Genomic DNA, 19,838 nt, shown 5'->3' on the forward strand with positions numbered 1-19,838 from the left:
GAAATAGAATCTGCCCAGACTAGAAATGTTTATAAAGAGAGCACGTTTGTGTTCTCTTGGCAGAATTTCATGATCTTTCTAAAGGCTTTCAGGTATTAAGCCAAATGTAAAGTTTTATTAACATCTTATGATCTGATAGTCTGTGTAAAGTGAGGAAGCTGATACAAAAACAATACAAAAACAAATGTTTGTCTCTATGCTAGCATTATATTTTGTGATGCTAATTCTTTTTTCCTGTTTTGCTCACACAGTTTTCTGTTTCTTTCAATTTTTATTCTTATTGATACTGACAGTCAATTTTCAATGTGGTCTTTCCATTCTTTTTTTTCTGCATTATTTCTCATATAAAATCCAGAAATTGTGCATCATGTTAATTGAATCCTTCCTTATTTTTCAGTAATGATACAACTTTTTCTTCATTTTTCACATATCTTTGGTTGTTTCCTTGGGATTCTGCTTAGGGACATTTGATCACTTTTAAAAAATATGTCTATGACAATCATTTGGTCATTCTCTAAATAATTATTGGCAACAACTACGTATTGATAAAATAAATGAAAATACCTTGGGGAGAATGCTGCAGAGATGACTAGAGCACATTCTCAAGCATCTTCAGTTATACAAACCATCCGATGTTTATAATTCCTCCCCCAATTCCTCTTGTTATTTGGTCTTCATCCACATTCACTGATGTTGCTTTGACCCTTATTGTATTTCCCAAATGACAGTCAACAAACTGAACTTGCTTTGCTATTATGAGAGAATATGGATCTTAATAGGTCCTTGAATAAGTATGTACATATATATATGTATGTACATGCATATATAATATGCATATATATTTAGGTATACACAATCATATTTATACATAAATGTATACATATATATGCATACACATGTTATATATGTTAGATAGATATTTTACAGTGAAAATAGGACAATTGTGTACTAGTATCTAGGGACTCCTTGAAGTCTGGTATGACTTTTGTCTTTAACCAAGAAAAGAATAAGATAGGCTGGCTAGTGATTGATGAAGTACTTCTTAAAGTTTGAATCTCCTCCTGGTGGGAACTAGGACAAGTTTGTCCATATTGTACACATTTGATTTCTTGTTCCTTGTTTAATCAGTCACACAGACTATCCTGCCTACTTGACAAGTGGAATATAAAGATATCACTAGAAACTTCTGCCAAGGTTAACCTGAAACAAACATTCCTTACTCAGGTCTTGATTGTTCCTAATCCAATGATGAGGTGTGTCCTTTCTAAGTATGGGGAGCTATCCTGAAGGCCTCTTGTGCTCTCAGTGTTTGTCTCTGTCTTATTTATACCTTTCTATAATATACTTTACCTTGATTAAAGCATTAAATAAGTATACCCTGAAGTATCTGGTTAACTCTTTTAATGAACTGTCTCGGAGCAATGTCTTATTGATAATTTTGAGCTGGTAGGGGAGCTCTTTTGAGATAGGAAGTAGTGTATGTCTCCCCTCAAATAATGTCATTCATGGATTGACTACTAGGCTACACTTCAATCACTAGTCAGTCAAAATAATCATATTCAGCAGGCATGTCATAGTTCCTACTAATTTCTTAATGAGTCACAATCAGAGTGTTCGACTGAATCAGTCACTCACTATATACCATTTCGCTTCTCAGTCTCACCTATCTCCAGTGGGCTCTGATCAATGTGATGCAGATGCAACCAACAACCCCTCATCTCTGTCCATGTGTCATGATATGCCATCCCAGATCTTCCCTGTTCATGTAGTATTTCCTCTACTCAGGTGATGGTGTTTCTATATAGGCCAAATTTTAGACCAGTGGGGTTGGGGGCAAGAAATGAATTATTTTTTTCTCAACCAATTTTCCTGAGATGCAATTGGTGAACTGTTTTACTTTTCTAATGATGCTGGAATGCAATATACCAGAAATGATTTGTCTTTTATAAAGGGGATTTATTAAGTTAAAAGTTTACAGTTCTAAGGCCATAAAAATATCCAACTGAGTCAAGAAAGGCTGTTGGCATCTAGAATACTTCTGTTAGCTGGGAAGGCACATTACTGGCATCTGCTGGTTCTTTAGCTTCCAGTTTCAAACAACTTCCCCGGGGGCATTTTCTTTCTGCATCTCCAAAGGTCTCTGTCTGTACTGGCTCTCAGTTTTTTTTCCAAAATAGTTCCCTCTTAAAGATTTCCAGTAAGAGAATTAAGAGCCACTTTTAATGGGCATAAGTACATCTCCACGGCAACCATCTAATCAAATGATCCCAACCACAATTGCATGGATCAAATTTCCATGGAAAAAACTAAATAAAAAAGATCCCACCCTGTTGTGGAAATGACCTAACCAAAAGGCCCACCCTAAACAATAGGTCTGCCCCACAAGATTGGATTTAGATAAAGAACATGGCTTTCTGGGTTTCATGAGAATTGCAAACTAGCACAGGAACTAACAGTCATGCTAAATTTAAATAATATATCTCCATATTGGCTCTCTCTTAGTTTTGACCCACTCTTCATGTTCTTTGCCCCTGTAAATTGGTATGTCCTCCCTAACAATTTATTAGCTCAAAATCCCTCTGCCTCAAGATTTGCTTTCTGAAGAAACCAGGTTACAACAATTCTGAATAGTAAAGCAAGAAAATTAAGCTATTTAAAACCTGGATGGGTGGGAATTTTGTGAAACAGTTACCTCCTGGAGTCATTACAATGAGTCTCTAATCCTTAGAAAGATCATTTTCTGAGGTTAATCTTCCCATTCAGATTCACTGAATTGGTTTCATTTAAAGCTTCTATTTCTTTTATATTCACTGCAAAGATTGAACTAGTGATGCTGAGCATATGAGCAGCTATTTCAGCGGATCAGGATGGCTATGTTATACTTCCAGTAAAGCATATTTAAGGCACATTCAATGGTGATTGTCCCTTACTCCACAAAAATTTAGGCGCAGTATTTAAGAAAGCATATTAAATCATATAAATAATGTCTATAAATATTATCACTTAGACATGAATCAAAGGAAAGTTAAACAAAAGTGAACTTGCAAGTTGAAAAGGAAACATTAAAAAGAGTTAACATTATCTGTGTGCAATTTGGAGCTAATCTATAGGGAAATGGAGTTCTGACAATTCCTAAATATTTTGAAGTTAAAGCAATTTTCTCCAGGCTGAGATAAGAAATATTATGTTATTATCATGTAAAGCTAGTAATAAATTTTAACCTATGATAAATTTAAGTAAGTGATATTTAAGTTTGTTGCGCATAATTTTAATTTTCATTTGCACTACAAGGGCATGGAATTGCAAGATTGGAGGTTGCAACAACAAAAAATAAATGCCTTCCTTATTTTAATGTTTGAATTATGAAGCATTCTGGTTTGGCATGTTTATTGGATGCACTTAGAGTATTTCTTATTATTCTTTGGATGCCCAATAAAGTTTGATAGAAAAATAGATTGTTCTATCATTACAGGTAAATCAATCTTAAGAGGTCTTCTTCCGTGTGCCCAGTGCAGATTGACTGAATTATAAACCAGCTATTTCACCTGATAGCCATCTACTAAAACATAGTATTGGGGTTACGCTCTTTAGCTGAGGGTGTCAGGTAACAGATACATTGAAGAAAGTAAATTTATATTATATTATTAATGTTGAAATTTGGCTCAATAGAAATAAATTAAGAAAAATTATATCACTTAGAAATGGAATGCTTTTATTCAATTTCATACATTAAAAATATAATTTTGTGCAGGCCATGATGGCTCAGCAGACAGAGTTCTCGCCTGCCATGCCGAAGATCCGGGTTTGATTTCCAGTGCCTGCCCATGGTAAAAAAAAAAATAAAATTTTTCTCTAAGTTGTATGTAAGACTTTCAGGAAAATGTTTTAAAGGTTTACCTTTATCAATTCTTATTGTTTCCCACAAAATTCAGTTTCTTCAATTTTGTACTGAAAACACATTTTACATATGCATCTAGATTAAAAAATACTTATTTTTTAATTGAATATTCATGTTGTCTGTGTTCCAGGTTTAGACACTTGTCAACTATTCCTGGGTATTTTCATATGCTCTAATTATTTAAAATAGTTTGTATAACATGATAAATTCTAAATACATGTTTGTATTGATATCTATCTATCTATCTATCTATCTATCTATCTATCTATCTATCTATCTATCTATCTTTCTATCTAATCTATCTTTCTGCTTCTTAGATATTTTCCTTTTTCTTTGTTGAAGTTGTGGGTTTACAGAACCATCAGGCATAAAATACAAGATTCCCACACACCACCACACCACCAACACCTTTCATTGATGTGGAACATTTCTGCAATTGAAAGAACGTTCTTGTGATTGTACTATTAATTAAAGTTCATGGCTAAATTATGGTCCACTGTTTATGTAGTGTAGTTCGTGAATTGTTTTACTTCTTATTCATAAATGTGATCTATCTATGCAGGGTCCCTAAACTTTCCATATAAATTTGATGATTGGTTTTTCTATTTCTGCAAAGAAGGTTGATTAAATTTTGATTGGGATTGTATTTCATTTAATAATTATTTTGTACTGACATCTTAACAATATATATTCTTCCAACCCATGAACATGGAATGCCTTACCATTTACTTGTCTTCTTCAATTCTTTTAGCAATGTTTTACAATATTTTTTGTGTACAAATCCATTACATACTTGGTTTGATTTATTCCTAGACATTTGATTATTTTAGCTGCTAATATGAATGAATTTTTTTTCTTGATTTCATCTTCCAGTTTTTAATTACTTGTGTATATAAACACTACTGATTTTGTGGTTTTGATCTTGTACCTTGCCACATTGCTGAATTCATGTATTAACTCTAAAACCTTTGTTGTTGAATGTTCAGGATTTTCTGGATATATGATCATATCATCTGCAAATAGGAAAGTTTAACTTTTTCCTTTCCAATTTGGTTGCCTTTTATTTCTTTTACTTGCTGAATTGCTCTGGAAATAACTTATAGTATAATGTTGAATAGCAGTGGGGAAAGTAGGCACAATTTTTTAATCCATTCTGCCATTCTTCCTTTTGACTAGAGAGTTTAATCCATTTATTTACATTTAAAGGCACTACTGATAGCACAGGAATTCTACCACTGAACTACCCTTGCAACCTTCAAGAACATCTTTTAAAAGGCTTTGTTCAATTCTTGTCTTCTTTGTCCATATTCTCTGTATTTTTTATTCTCTTCCTTTGAATGGAGTATCATTTCTTCTTTCTTTCTTTTTTCTGTACTCTTTTGTTGGATGCTATAATTTTTAATATTTTAAAATGTTAACTCTGGGATTTATTCCCTGAAACACCTGTTTCTTGGGTTTATAACCAGCTGTTGATAAGATAGAGATTTTCTTATCTATCCTATCAGGAATGTCTGGTCATGTGATTGCAGCATGAAAGGTTTTCCCTGTCTTTCTGGACCTCTGTCTTGTACTGGTCTTTTGTTTACTAGTTGCTTTGGAGTTCACCTATTTACAGAAGTTGGGTTGTCTCCTTTGTTCCCTAATAGATAGTCCTCCCTCTCCTCAGTGCTTTAATCCAGCAGGCCTTTGTACTAGGTTGTCCAAATTAAGCCAGGGACCCAAGAATGAATACAAACTGGCTCCAAAATGCCCTGGGGAGGGAAGCAGGAAGGATACTAAGAGCTTCTCTGAGGCTCCAAGAAGCTGAGGTTTCCTGCTTAGTAAATGCATCCCTTCAGCTAACTGTTCCCTGTGACCCTGAGGAACTGCTGTGTCTTTAAATCTCCACCCCTTCTGCCCTTACCTAGGGAGGGTTGAAACAATGACTGCCCTCAGAACCAGACCCCCAGAGATCTGAATCTACTGTTCAAAAGCTATGATCTGTGATCAGCTTTGCCCATACCTGTTCTTGGAGTAAAAGATCTTGATGTGTCTTTCCTGTCACCTGTAGCTAGCCAGGGTCTGGACCCTACAGTGGCCTGTGGTGAGAGTGGGGTATGGGTGCTTGTAGCCACCATGTGGAGACAGGAAATTACTCTTCTTTACCCAAATTTATCATCTTCTTCCTCCAACTCTCCCTTGGAAGCTGCAGTATTCTTTTGGTTTCGGGAGTTTTAAGATATTTATTTTTCAAGGAGTTCCTGCCTGTTTAATAGTTGTTTTGGTGGAGGGACTGAATCTTGGAGCGCCTTACTCTGCCATCTGCCCTGGAGGTCCCTTAGGTTCTATGATATCCTCCTTCATCACTCATCTACCAATTAGTATTAAATGATACATCTTGCTTTTTACAAGCAAAGCAATCTTTCAGTGACTTTCCATCATATGAAAATTTATTCCAATCTCAATGAAACAGGCAGTTATTTCACATTCAAGTTACACTATTTGTCGTCAACAATGTCTCTCCTCTTTCGTTAGGCTAATTCCACTATATAGTTAGTCTCAGCTCACATATCTACTCCAAAAATAATCCATTCCTGGCTTTCACTCACCTCTCGCAGGGTCAGATGGTTCAATATTGGGCTTCCATGATATCCTGCCACTAAATCTATTTCTGTGTTTAACTGCTTTTACATTTGCCTCTCACGGCTATGAGTTTTATGAGAATTGTGTTTTGAGGAACTGAGCTCTCTGTTTGTTGAGATACTGAATAAAGAAATGTTTCCCTGCTCTCACTTTGAAATGATACTAAATATACTAAACTGCAAGGCAGGGTATCGATAACAAATGATGTTGTCTTAATTCTATAGGACCTTATTAGACCAAATGATGTGTCTCGTTATGCATTATGTGGACTCAGTGGTAATTTAAACTGCATGAAAGTGCATGTGTGTGTGTAAAATACTTTTAACAGTGCTAATGGAAAAACTGACCCTGTTTAAACATTTTCTACTGATCTTAATGGCATCAATATGTCATCTATTATATTAATCTATAATTAATAATTTTGGTTCCATAAGATTTAATTTAAAATATGCAAAGTTGGTCTATATATACATATAACTTCCAGTTGCATTTCTTTCTTTGTTTGTTTGTTTGTTTGTTTGCATGGGCAGGCGCTGGGAATCTAACTCAGGTCTCCAGCGCAGCAAAGTGACCTTAAGTCTGTGAAAACATCTTAACTTAGTAGAACTACGCCATCCACCACTAAATCCACCTACAGGGTCTAATTCTTCAAAACAGACCCATGGATCATGTTTTTAAAGGAGACAGACAATCCATTTTAGACACAATTATGGAAGAATATAGAAAACTATTCTTAATAATCATAAAATTATTTTATGAATTTGAGGGCTATTTTTCTTAAAAAATAAGTTTTTTATAACTCAATTTACTTTATAAAAATTAACTTTAATCAACTGAGTCACTGAAAAACAAATGCCCCTACCCTCCAACATTAGATACAGTAAATGAGAATAAATGGAAGGGGAGAGAAGAGAATGCAAGAAAAGAAATGAGGATGAAAATAGAGAAAATGAAAGTTATTTTCCATTCATTTTGGAGTTAGCCCCCAGAAAATGAGAATAATCTGATACATTTTGCCTGTTGAGCAAGAGATTTCCAGGTATTGACAACTAAAAATTGATCTTTTACGGTTTGAGCAATAGCAAACCAACCACCAAAACCTGAATTGTTAAAATCCAACAAAACTTTGATATATTCATTTGTAGAAGGAAACTAGAAATAAAACATGCTCTTCCCTGTAAAGTGAATATTTACTGACCTCTCAAGCATGTAATTATGATTTATTTAATCTACTTTTTGAATTGTATACCTGAAATGGAAAATAATATTTGGGAGCCTGATTTATTTCCTATAGTTGAGAAGTTATGGGAAAGTCAAACAAAAACAATGAATAGAAAACGTAGTAAGATCACAAAATAATACATTTATAAAGTTAATAGTAAAGTGAGATAATTATTTACCTTTTTATTTGAACTTTTTCAGGAAGAAATCCATTTTAGAATAAATACTAAAGTTTAGGAATGAATACTTTTAAAATAATCTTGAAAGTGATTAAAAATTGTAATCTTTAACACAATCAAGCTGATAAGCATCAGTTGGATCATAAAATTACGAAAAAGATTTTGTTGACAACAATAAGAGGCAGAGATTAAAGAAAGAGGAATCTCACAAAGAATGCATCCAGCACAAACACGTAATTAGTTTTCACCTCATATTTTACCCATGCACAAAATATTGTGAATATCATTGGCTTTGTTTTTTGTCTGCTCCAAACTTTTCTTCATGTGGATTGGATTGAAAATAATAAAATGAAGAGAAGAAGAGATGATTAATAATGTTTAAGGAACTAACCAATTTGGCAAAATTTTAGAGTTAATGTTAACCTAATTACGGTGTCTTGGCTTATATCTCTCATTCACTAGTTGTATCGACATTTACAGGATTATTTAACCCTTTAGAGTTCTTCTTTCTTCACTAGTAAAGCAGTAATTACAAGATCTATCAATATCTAGGTTGAGATACTTTGCCAGGGACCACTTCCCACCCTCCAATTAGTAGAGAACTTTGAATAAACAAATTGTCTTCTCCTCCACAGGTATCTTAAGGGAAGGGACACATGTCATTACTTTTATTTTCATTAATTCATAGTGAAATTTTTGCAAAAATGTTTGATTTTGAAAAAATAACTATGCTATACTTCTGCCTGCACAATTATAACACTTGCAGCTCTAAGTTTTCTTGGACTGGTGTAATATAGTGTCAGTACATAATTTACATTTTATCTGCATGAGATTGAATAAGACTGGGTAATACTCTCTTCCCATCTCCTCCAAGATTTCTCAGAATATGTGAAATTGCATTTAATTAATAGGAAATTAAATTAATTTTTAATTAATTAATTAAATGTGAACTTTGTTTCTGGCACATTTATTTGCTCTTAAAATCAATCCAAGAGACAAACACTGAATGCGAACAAGAACTCAAAAAATACTTCAATTCCCTGGCATTATTCTGAGCCTCATGTCTTATTTTTCCAGGGTTTCTATAGCAATAAGCCACAGAATAGTTGGCCTAAACAAAAGAAAATTGCAGTTATCCAATTTTAGAAGCTAGATGTCCAAAATCAAGCTGTTAACAGAATCCCTGATTCTCTGAAGTCTGTAGCATTCTGGTGGTATCTTGCTGGCAATCCATAACTCAAGCTATGCCTCTGTCACGCGGACATCTCTTTCCTTCTGTCTCCTACTGACTCCTGTGTTCAAATTTCCACTGCTTGTAAAGACTGTTTATATATTACATATGTTGGATTACCCTGATTTAGCCTGACTTCAACTTAATAGGATCTTTGGATATACTACTTAGAGTTCAAATCCACTGGATTAGGAGTTAGATGTCTTTGTGGCCACAGAATCAATTCATAATCCCAGTTTTAGCTGTGTAACTCTTATTCCACTTTCTTGGTTTGCCTGCTGTTTATAAGGCCATTTCATAATCACTTTTGACTCTGAGTGCAGGATCATTTCCCTCTTATCTCTCTTTGATTGACAGTCAATTGGGAATTCCTCATTCAGGTATGACTCCTTCTTTCCTAACAGGACATATCTATGATCTACATATGTAGAGAAGTACAAATAACCTCCTTAAGAGTGTAAGCCAAACTCAAGGACCCTCATAGAGGCATCTGCCATTTCAAACCACCATATCAGAGATGGAAGATTGGACACAATAGAGTGTAAATGTAAACATATTTGTGGCCACCACATCTAAAGTACATTCCTCTCATTAGTGAATACTAGTATTTTGCTCTTCCCTTGGCTGTATATGAATTCCTCTATACTCTTTCATTTATTTTCCCCAATATTTTGTTGCATATTTGGACTGCACACATTGACTAATGTAGCCAAGTAAGGAATTATCACACCAGTAAAATTTCTATCTCTGATACTCTCTGGAATCTATGCATCATGAGGTTATTTCTGGCTGCCCATGCTTTCCTCTCCCCATGATTTCAGATTCTACTAAAGACTTGCAGATACTTCAAGGGAGGAAAATGATTCAGGGATGCTCTTTATTGTTTTCTTCATGGAAGTTGGCATACTTTTTACTCTATTTCTGATCATATTTTATGAATCTTCTTCGCAAAGATTATTGGTTAGTTTTCATTTCTATCAACTACACTTCAGCAATACCCTCTCTTCAAAGGGCTCTGTTATCTGTTCAATATTTATTTTATATAACCCTAAAATCCATCTTATATATAAACAATACATTCTCTAAGACTTCATGGCCTTCCAGAAATTTAGGGAATGCAGCAAAACTGAAATTAAATTCATGGGTCTGGGCCTATTTAAAGCATTTTTGTGAACTCCACAACTTTCTTTCTTTTATCTTTTTGTCTCTGCTTCTCAATTTTCATGCCCTCATGATTTGTAATCGGAGGCTGATCCCCAACACAAATTCTGTGCTTCTTCACTTTTTCCTAAGAAATCTAACTGTACCAATTGTATCAATTTCTTTATGATCTTTGTGATGTGTTAATATTGTTGAATATTTCAGGGAAATCAATGCATAAGGTGACTTCCAGTGTCCATTGGTCTCTGCCTTCTCTTTAGAACTCTGACACACAGATCTATATCATCTCTAAAGCTCCACGTTCATTGTTATGGCTGCTGAATAATTGCATAATGCTTTGGCAAGCTGAGCTTAAGTCTCATTCCAATGAGCATACCTGATTGCTGAGAATCTATTTCCTAAGCTCTTCTTCAAGGACTCCTGATGGTGTTCCTGCATTCTCCTCTCTTCCATATTGCCATGGAATTGTTTCAGAAAAGATCAGACCTAACAAAGATGCAGTCTCACTTTTTACAGAGAGTCATAAGAAACCACAATTTCTTCTAAGGTAAATAAATTTCATCCTATAAATAGATAGCAGAGAAAAGAGGCAAATACACTTCAGGTCCTTGAGGGAAATATTGAAGGACATGCCCAGATGTCTTAGTTTTTCAGGCTGTTATAACAAATACACCAAAATGAGTTGGCTTAAACAACAGGAATCTGTCTCAAAGTCTTAGAGGCTAGAAGTCTTTCTTCTTCCTGAGGTTGGTACTGGCTTGCAGAAGTCCTTGGCTTCCTTGGCTTGAATCCCTTCCTTGTGTTACATGGTAATGTGATACGCTCTCCTTTCATATCTTGAGTTCCTGTTGACTTTCTACTTCTCCTTATGGTCTCCTCGTTATAAGGCCACTGTTAATCCAGATTGAAACCCACTTCCATTCAATGGGCCACACTTTAACTAAAATAATATGTTCAAGAGGTTCTATTCACAATGAAGCCTCAAGAGGTCTTATTTACAGGAATGTGGACTATGATCAAGAACATATATTTCTCTGGGTTACAAAATTCCATCTACCACACCAGCCAAATCTAAAGCTTAACCTATTGGTGTACTTTATTTTTTCAAGATCCAGTTAATTTCCTCATTATTTGAACTCACATGCAGTTAGGCTCCAAAAGCATCCCAATAGTTACATCTGCTATCTGACATAACACACTTATTAACTACATGAATTCAGAACAATTTATTTGTCTTTTAGATATTTTCAGCAGAAGATAAGCTCACTATTTTAATTTTGGTTTATTTTACCAGGCATTTTAATAAAATATGAAAGCACCAGGTCTTTCCAAACTTTATAATAAAATACTATTGTGTGGAGAGCCGCCTCCCGGGTTGGGCCTAGTGGTCGCGCTGCAGCCTGCTCTAGAGTTCCCCCCGCCCATCGAGTGAGTCAAGATGGCGCCCGCATCCTGTTTCCGCGTATGACGTACGCGCCCACCAACCCTATCTTCCAATCACCTCTGTATACGTGGCACTAACCTATTGGGTTTGGGCACAGTATATAGGAGGTTACCCGGACAGGGTGGGTGGAGACGACCCACAGGGAGCCGTACCTGACGGCCGCATAGAGGTTGTTCCCCCGCGGGGTATCTTGTCCCGCGTGGAACCTGTAACAGAGAATGCAAGCTTAACTCCAGTAAAGGTCTGTGCTCACAACCGCTGCGTGCCTCGAACCCGTGTTTATCACTCGAGTCGGTTTGCCTGCGTCCGTCTCTTTCTCCCCTCCTGTTCCCTTCGCCGGCCGGGGATCAGAAGCCGAACGAGACGGCTGCGGACAGGGGATGACATGTCTCCACCCATTTGAGTGGGTCTTGATTGGTTTATTGGAGTCCTATAAAAGAGGAAACATTTTGGAGAGAGAGACTCGGAGAGAGCAGAGAATGCTGCAGCGCGACCACTAGGCCCAACCCGGGAGGCGGCTCTCCACACTATTGATGCCTTTGTATATGATTAATCAACAAATGTGAAATTTTAATATCTATTCTTTACAATTTGAAGATAATTGCATTATTATTTTCAAATAATCAAGATTGGGAATCTATTGCTTTGGTCTCATGTTTTGGAAGGAAACATGTACCCAAGGAATCTATTGGAGATTATTTATAAAAGTGTATGTATAAAAGTGTATTATTTATAAAAGTGTATTCAGCTGGTTGCGGTACTGAATCTTGGAAAAAGTATCTGAGTTTCTTTTACTTAAATATAGAGAAATATCAACAATTCTCTATCATTAAAACTTTATCATATTGTCATACCATTTATTTTTCTCATTCTCAGCATTTTAACGTACTTAATGTCAGACATTTTCTCTGCTATAGCTATCCCCCATTGTTTAAGAACATTTGCATTCTGAGTAACTTTTTCTCAGTGATATAACACATTCCTTAAAGAAGGGAAAATTAACTAATTCCTCAATTATATATTAACATTATGTTATATAATATATTTACAATAACAATAAGTTATGTAATGAATTACTATCTAATCATATAGTTAGATAACATATTTAGGTTGAGAGTCATATGTTTGAAGGGGGCAATTTATAGCAAGGCATGGTTATAAATTATTTTGTGAGATGTCTACTTGTTATTATTAAAGAAATACATTTCAATATTAATTGTAAAAAACATTGCATTTTCATTCCTAACTTGTATAAACATGCTACAGGGCAAGCTACGGTGGCTCAGCAGGCAGAGTTCTCACCTGCTATGCCAGAGACCTGGGTTCAATTCCTGGTGCCTGTCCATGCAAAAGAAAAAAAAGACATACTACTTATTACTTACTCTGCTATTATTGTCAAATCTGAAAATACAATTCTTACTCCACACTCAAACCTTATATAGCACATTTGGTTTTTTGCTATGCTACAGTAATTCATGCAGATTTCATTACTAGAATTACAATATATGATCAAACACAGATTCTTAGCCTTAGTTCTCTTTTACCAAGAAGAAACCATTGTGCTGCAAGGCAGTTTAGTAAAGAACCATAGCTGCCATCATCAGAAGGTGAAAATGATTGTGAAGTTGAATTATATAGAAAGCACTCAAAGTTTGAGAAATTCAGAAATAATAAAAGAATAAACCTTGAGTTGTTAAAATATATATAGGGCATGCAATGGTGGCTCAGTGGTCGAATTCTTGCCTGCCATGCCAGAGATGTGGGTTCAATTCCAAGAGTCTGCCCATGCCAATATATATATATATATATATATATATATATATATATATCTGTTAATCCATGGAAAATTTTAGTTTACATAAGCATAAAATTTCTCCTATTAGACATAGAACAGAAAATTAAGTTAAAGAAATGACACATAGAGATTTTGTATATACTTTCTCCATATCACATAGTTCAAGGATCATCACTTTTTCTCTGTATAATCAGGTTTGATTGGCTTTATGTTTTGATATCAAATTAACCTTGAAATATGAAAGACAATAAAAACAAAGCTTTGTTACCTAATGTCCAAGGATTCACAAGGATGATTCTTCTATGTTGAATGAAAGGTCCAGGTAATCTGATTTTTTATGCTCCATCTCATGTAACTTCCACAATGACTGCCAAAAGGGAAGAGAGAGACAGATGAGGGACATCAGATTTAACTACTCTAATTGAAAATGACTCACATCATTTTCACTTACACTAGATTAGCCAAAACTAGACTCCTGACCAGCCTCCTTCAATGGGAGAACACAGTTGAGTGCTTTGGAAATGGGATGGCAGAATGACAAAATCAGTCACATCTCTAAAACAATGGCAATAATGCCATTAATTTACGAGTATCTCCCTCAATTCTCCTTCCTGTTAGAGTCTCCAGTGGTGTAATATGTTTTGTCTACATTTACCCTTATCATTTAAATGACGATAGGGAGGACAACTATCACAATATATGTACCACTAATATGATCATTTTTGGGTGTAAGAGAAATATGATCAAATACGTTCTAAAAATCAAGCTCTTCCTTCATGGTAACAGTTACTGCCTATTGACATTCTGCTTATATAGTTTATACTATATTCTGCAGAAGGAAGTTTGCATGGTAAAAGGAAAGGACTATTTTCAACTCAGCCTTTAGTTATCCACAATTAATTCAGAATAAATATCAATTGATTGCAAAGTCCTTGCTAGACAATGAATTTACACTATTTCAGAAATCAGTTTTCCATTTTACAGCTACATAATATGAGTATTCTTAGTATTCCACTCTTAAATCAAGATAATAGCTATATGAAAATGAAGTCTAATGCAATACAAGAAAACATAAATTTCTGATGAAAAGTCCAAAGATACAAGGGAAAAATAAATAACAAATTCCACTAAAAATGTTAAATGAAGCATAGGTATGTTTTTCTTTCAAACTCCTCTAAGGAAGAGTGGTATATTTATGATTAACTATCAGAATTATTCTCATTGCTATTTCATCATTAAAAAATATCTATGTCCATAGAAATAGATTACATTAACAATACATTACCTTTTAAATAATTTATTTAACCATGTATTTGCAATATTCCATAAAACTTCTAATACATATTTAAGAGTGTAATTAACAACCAAAATGACTTTGGGGGAATTCCTATATTATTATAGATAGTTTGGCTAAGCCACATACAGATTTTAAGCAATGAAAATATCTGTTTAGATTTAGCAATAAAAGCATCATAAAGCTATTCCTATTGCTATTTAATTTTGAAATACATAACAACATACAAATTGAGCACTATTTTTAGCCAATGTCAAAACCAAGCTCCCAAAAGCATGCCATACTGTCACATGTCTATGGGATCATATGTACATTCATTTATCTTAAAATGGCATTAAATACTTTCCAAAATACATTCCTTTAATTTACTCATCATTCAAGAGCAAATATCATAGTGCAAGTAGATCTCTATTTGGATATCTTTGGATTATATTTCAAGTAAAATTTTTTTTCTGGCAAATATTCTACAGCATTTATTTTTTATTTAAATGCAACAAGTCCTTTTTGAACTATCTCAGGTTTAATTAATTGTTATAAAAATTTTACATTAAGAAGTTAATTTTCCTCAATTTTTCTGTTCGATGAAATATACATCAGTTGTAAATGTTTTAACCTACTCCAGCATCAGAGATAATAAGTATATATATATATATACAACTTATATTTACTGTAAGTATGCGATTACATTTACAACCATATTATAAGTTATTCATAATATTATTATGCATAATTATTTTTTGAAATACACTGGTTCTAATGGCTCTTGTTGGGATAAAGATATCATAAACTTATTGTGCCAATAATTTATTACATAATATTTGTATAATGTGTATAGATGCTAACATGCCTACTTGCCCACTTTTGTGCATACTTCAACAATTTCTTAAGAACTTTAACTGATAAAGGGACAACCAAAACTACAACCTACTCAGAACATAGTGCTTTTTCTAATATTAACTACTTTTTTATTATTTAGACAATATCAATAGAAAGAAACTGCAAAAATGTAAAATGAATAGCATGCTTGTACATGTATTATAATCAAGGCTTCTAGCAAACTGCACTTCATTGTGCATATATTCATTAGGCTCAGTTTTACCAAAATTCTGAAGAACTGAAAAATTGCAGTACTTTCTTCAACAGATAGCCCTTATTTGTTATCAAATAGACTAGACTATGGCATTTGAGAAATATTGTTGTTTACTCATTAAAAACTGTATGCATAGCCAATTTTCCTATTCTTCAAATGATCTGAAAAAGTAAAGCCACATTGAGGTTCCCATTTTCCAAAAGATCAATATTTTATAACCTCATCAAAGCAGTACAATTTTACTGTCTTTATGTACCATAAAGCTTTTACTGTGTCTTGCAAACCCCTCAATCAGTCATCAAAACCCTGCCACAGCATTTAAGGGCCATCTGGTTAGTTACAAGGATCTTCCAGAGAACAAATTGTCTCCTTAAACCACTGTACCCAAAATAAGCGTAATTTGCCATTTAGATGCTGGCCAAGCACTAGCTCAAGGCACATTTCAAAGACTCTGTCATCTCTAGCAATTTTCTGAGTTCTTCTTAGATAATACATGTAACTTACTCAACAGCTGGGCGATTCTTCCAAGACAGCTAGTCTAATGACTGAGCTTGTTATTTTTTAAGTCAATTCCCTCCATCATAAGGAATTTAAACAGAATTATAAAAATATATCAGGTTCTAGCATGAAGTTATCTCACATCTCACACAAAGGAAGATATCCCCCACATGTCATAATATTTATAATTTACTTTAAATTGTAGGTAATTTCAGTTAACAGTTACAAGCAGATTTTTAAGATGCAAAGAGAATAATAAAATACTCTTAATGCTTTGGTTAAAGCCCTGTGACTGATGCTAGGAGAATTATCTCCATAATTGCAGTACCTTGGATAAATTCCCCAAGTTTTTGAGGCTTGTTGACTTTTTTATTTAAAAGATAAATGTAAAATCTACAGTAAACAATAGCTACTCAAAAATTGTACAGAATATGCATTGTTGATCTAAACAAATTTGAATAATATACAATTAGGGTAAATGCATAAGCAATTTGAAAATATATAGCTTTTCCCATGATAGATCAGACATTTTATATTTAAACATATATTTCAGTGCCTCATTATGTTTACGTATGACTTTCTCATGTACAGGAAAATGGATAAATAATATACATTTAAAATATCAACATGGTTCACAGCAAATCATTTGTTCACTCAATCAGTTTCACTTGTGGTCATTGAGTTGTTTTTAATTAGGAAGGCTAAATACTGCATTTGGCTTGCTTTTTATGATTGTATTAAATTCTTTAGGTTATCCCTCTTTCCTAGATGATAAGTTCTCTGACAGTAATGATTGTATGCTCACCATGTATTATGGATTGAATTATGTCCTCCACAAAGATGAGTTTACTAGTTCTATATGATGTGAACTCATTTGCAAACAGGATCTTCTAAGAGGCTATCTAAGGATGGGCCTTAACCCAATATGCCTGGTGTACTTATAAGCAGAGGAAATTTGAACACAAGAGTGAGTAGGAAACAGGAGAGAGAAAACCATGTGACAGAGACAGAGATTGAGTTATGGATTGCTGGCAACCTACTACCAGAATGCCATGGACTTCAGAGAAACCATCATACAGCTGACACCTTGACATTGGATTTCTAAAGCAAACAAAACTGTGGTATGATGAATTCTTCTTGTGTAAACCTGAAAGTCCATCATATTTGCTATAGCAGCCCTGGCAAAATAGCGTAATTAACTCATTGAAAAGGGGGTGCATGTGATGGTTAATTTTGTATGCTAACTGTGCCAGGTTATGGAGTCCTGTTGTTTGATCAAGCACTGACCTGCTTATTATTGCAGGCTAGTTTGTAGGTAGATTTACATCCGTATCAGTTGGTTGTATCTCCAATCAGCAAAGTCAGTGCCCTCAGCAATGGTATAGTCTCCTCAACCAGTGAGAGGTCTTAAAAGCCAGAATGCCTAGAGATCAAAAGGATTTCTGCCTCAACTTCCACATTGGCTTTTGCTTGAATTTCCAGCCAGCCAGTTTCTCCTGGGGAATTCTGACTAAACACTTCAATATCGCTTCTTTTGGAATTTCTAATGTGTAGCCTTCCCTAAGGTGTTCAAGCTGGCTAACCCCACATGTGTTCTGTTTCTCTGGAACATCCTAACAAATTCACATTATAGAGTCAAATGGAGAAATTATATGAAACGTTAGTTACATCATTGAATGGGCCTCACTAAAAATATTTAAACATTAACTCAAGGGATGAAGAGTTAATACATAGACCTAGTAAATTGGGAAATTGCTTTACTTATCAAAGCTCATGAACAAAACAATTCACGAGAGTTAATTCACATTTTATATTTGGTAAGTAAAACTTCTTAAATTTTATCTGCTGAAATTATTTAAATTTCCTTTCTCATGAAAAGACTTAGAAAATTTAGCCAAAATTTCTCAAATCATTATTTATAGAGATAAGAAAATACTGACTAAAGAATGTTTGAAAGTGGTCCAGAATTCCCCGGGGCAGTTAAGACATAAGTACCTATAGTGACCTCGTTGAAAATAAAGGCATTTCAAAGAAAATAATCTAGATTCTCAAGCAAGAATAATATTTTCTCTGCATAATTTATTGCTTGAATAGTCATTTAATATGAGCCTTACAGTCAAATCCCTAGGAAAGAAAATGCATTCAGGCATCAACAATTTGAAAGTGTCACTGCTAAACCAAATTTTGGAAATACAAGGCAAGCAATTCAATTTCACATCTGCTGTTTCCATCTGTCTCTTGTTTCACTTATTTCCTCAGGGTTCTATATTCTTCATAGATCATCAAAACATATCCATACTTGTCCCATGCCATTCAGTTGAAAAATCAGGTAACAGCTTAATATTGCTAAAAATAAAAAAATAAGTAATAATAAATCTAGTCTATAAGTACTTGTGTTAAATTTATGTCAAGTTAGTTAAAAATCATTAATCTGTTGGATAACTATTCTATTACTCAGCAGTAAGTATATATTACCAGTGTTTCAAATTTGACAGAGTTCCTTTATGAGAATTTTAAGTATTTTCTGAATGTGGTCTTTTCTATCCATAGAAAACATGTTTGAAATTTTCTGAGGAGCTTATCCCAAAGTATAAAACTGTTCTGAAATTATCAAATCACCTAAAATAGACCCTGCAATGTTAACATCTATTGCCAGGCCTATATATCAACTTTAAAGAAATGTATTGTGTTTAAAAGAAAAAAAATATATATATTTTTAAGTGCCTTTTACTACTGATAAAATCTAGATACCATATTAAATCTCCAAATTTTAGTATATTTTAAAGGTGCATAAAGGATGGTAAATAATGTATAAATCATCAGAAATTTATTAAAATTATTACACCAAAATATAGAAAATATGCTGAATTTGTTTATTTATCCTTTCTAAGTATAACCAGAGCAATTTAATATATTGCAATTAGTGCAGCACAGTTTGCTTAAATGTATCATAAGCAGATAAAATTATACTTGGATACAAATTTATGTGATTTTTTTGAAAATATTGAAAACAGTTAACAAGAAACAATTGCATGACTATAAAGGGAAAATAGCCATTAATCATGGCATATTTTTACTGATTAGAAGTATAATAGAGAAATACAGATATAGACCATTAAAACACAAACATTATTTTAAATGTTATTTTAAAATCGACTTTATTAGAAACTGGTTACATAGTCACAGACTTTTTAATAAAGTAAATTATTTTATTATTAGGTGCTCTTGCTTCTGTCTCAAATAGACACATTTAAATATAACTATGTTTCTCAATTTCCACTTGTAACTCTAGACCATTGGATGTCCAGTTAAATTTGAATTTAGGTTCAACAATATTTTTAATATAAGCATGAACCAAATATTGCCTGGGACGTATTTATACTATCTAATCATTCATCATTTATC

This window comes from Tamandua tetradactyla, chromosome 9, assembly GCF_023851605.1.
Source record: "Tamandua tetradactyla isolate mTamTet1 chromosome 9, mTamTet1.pri, whole genome shotgun sequence".
In the NCBI taxonomy this organism is placed as follows: domain Eukaryota; kingdom Metazoa; phylum Chordata; class Mammalia; order Pilosa; family Myrmecophagidae; genus Tamandua; species Tamandua tetradactyla.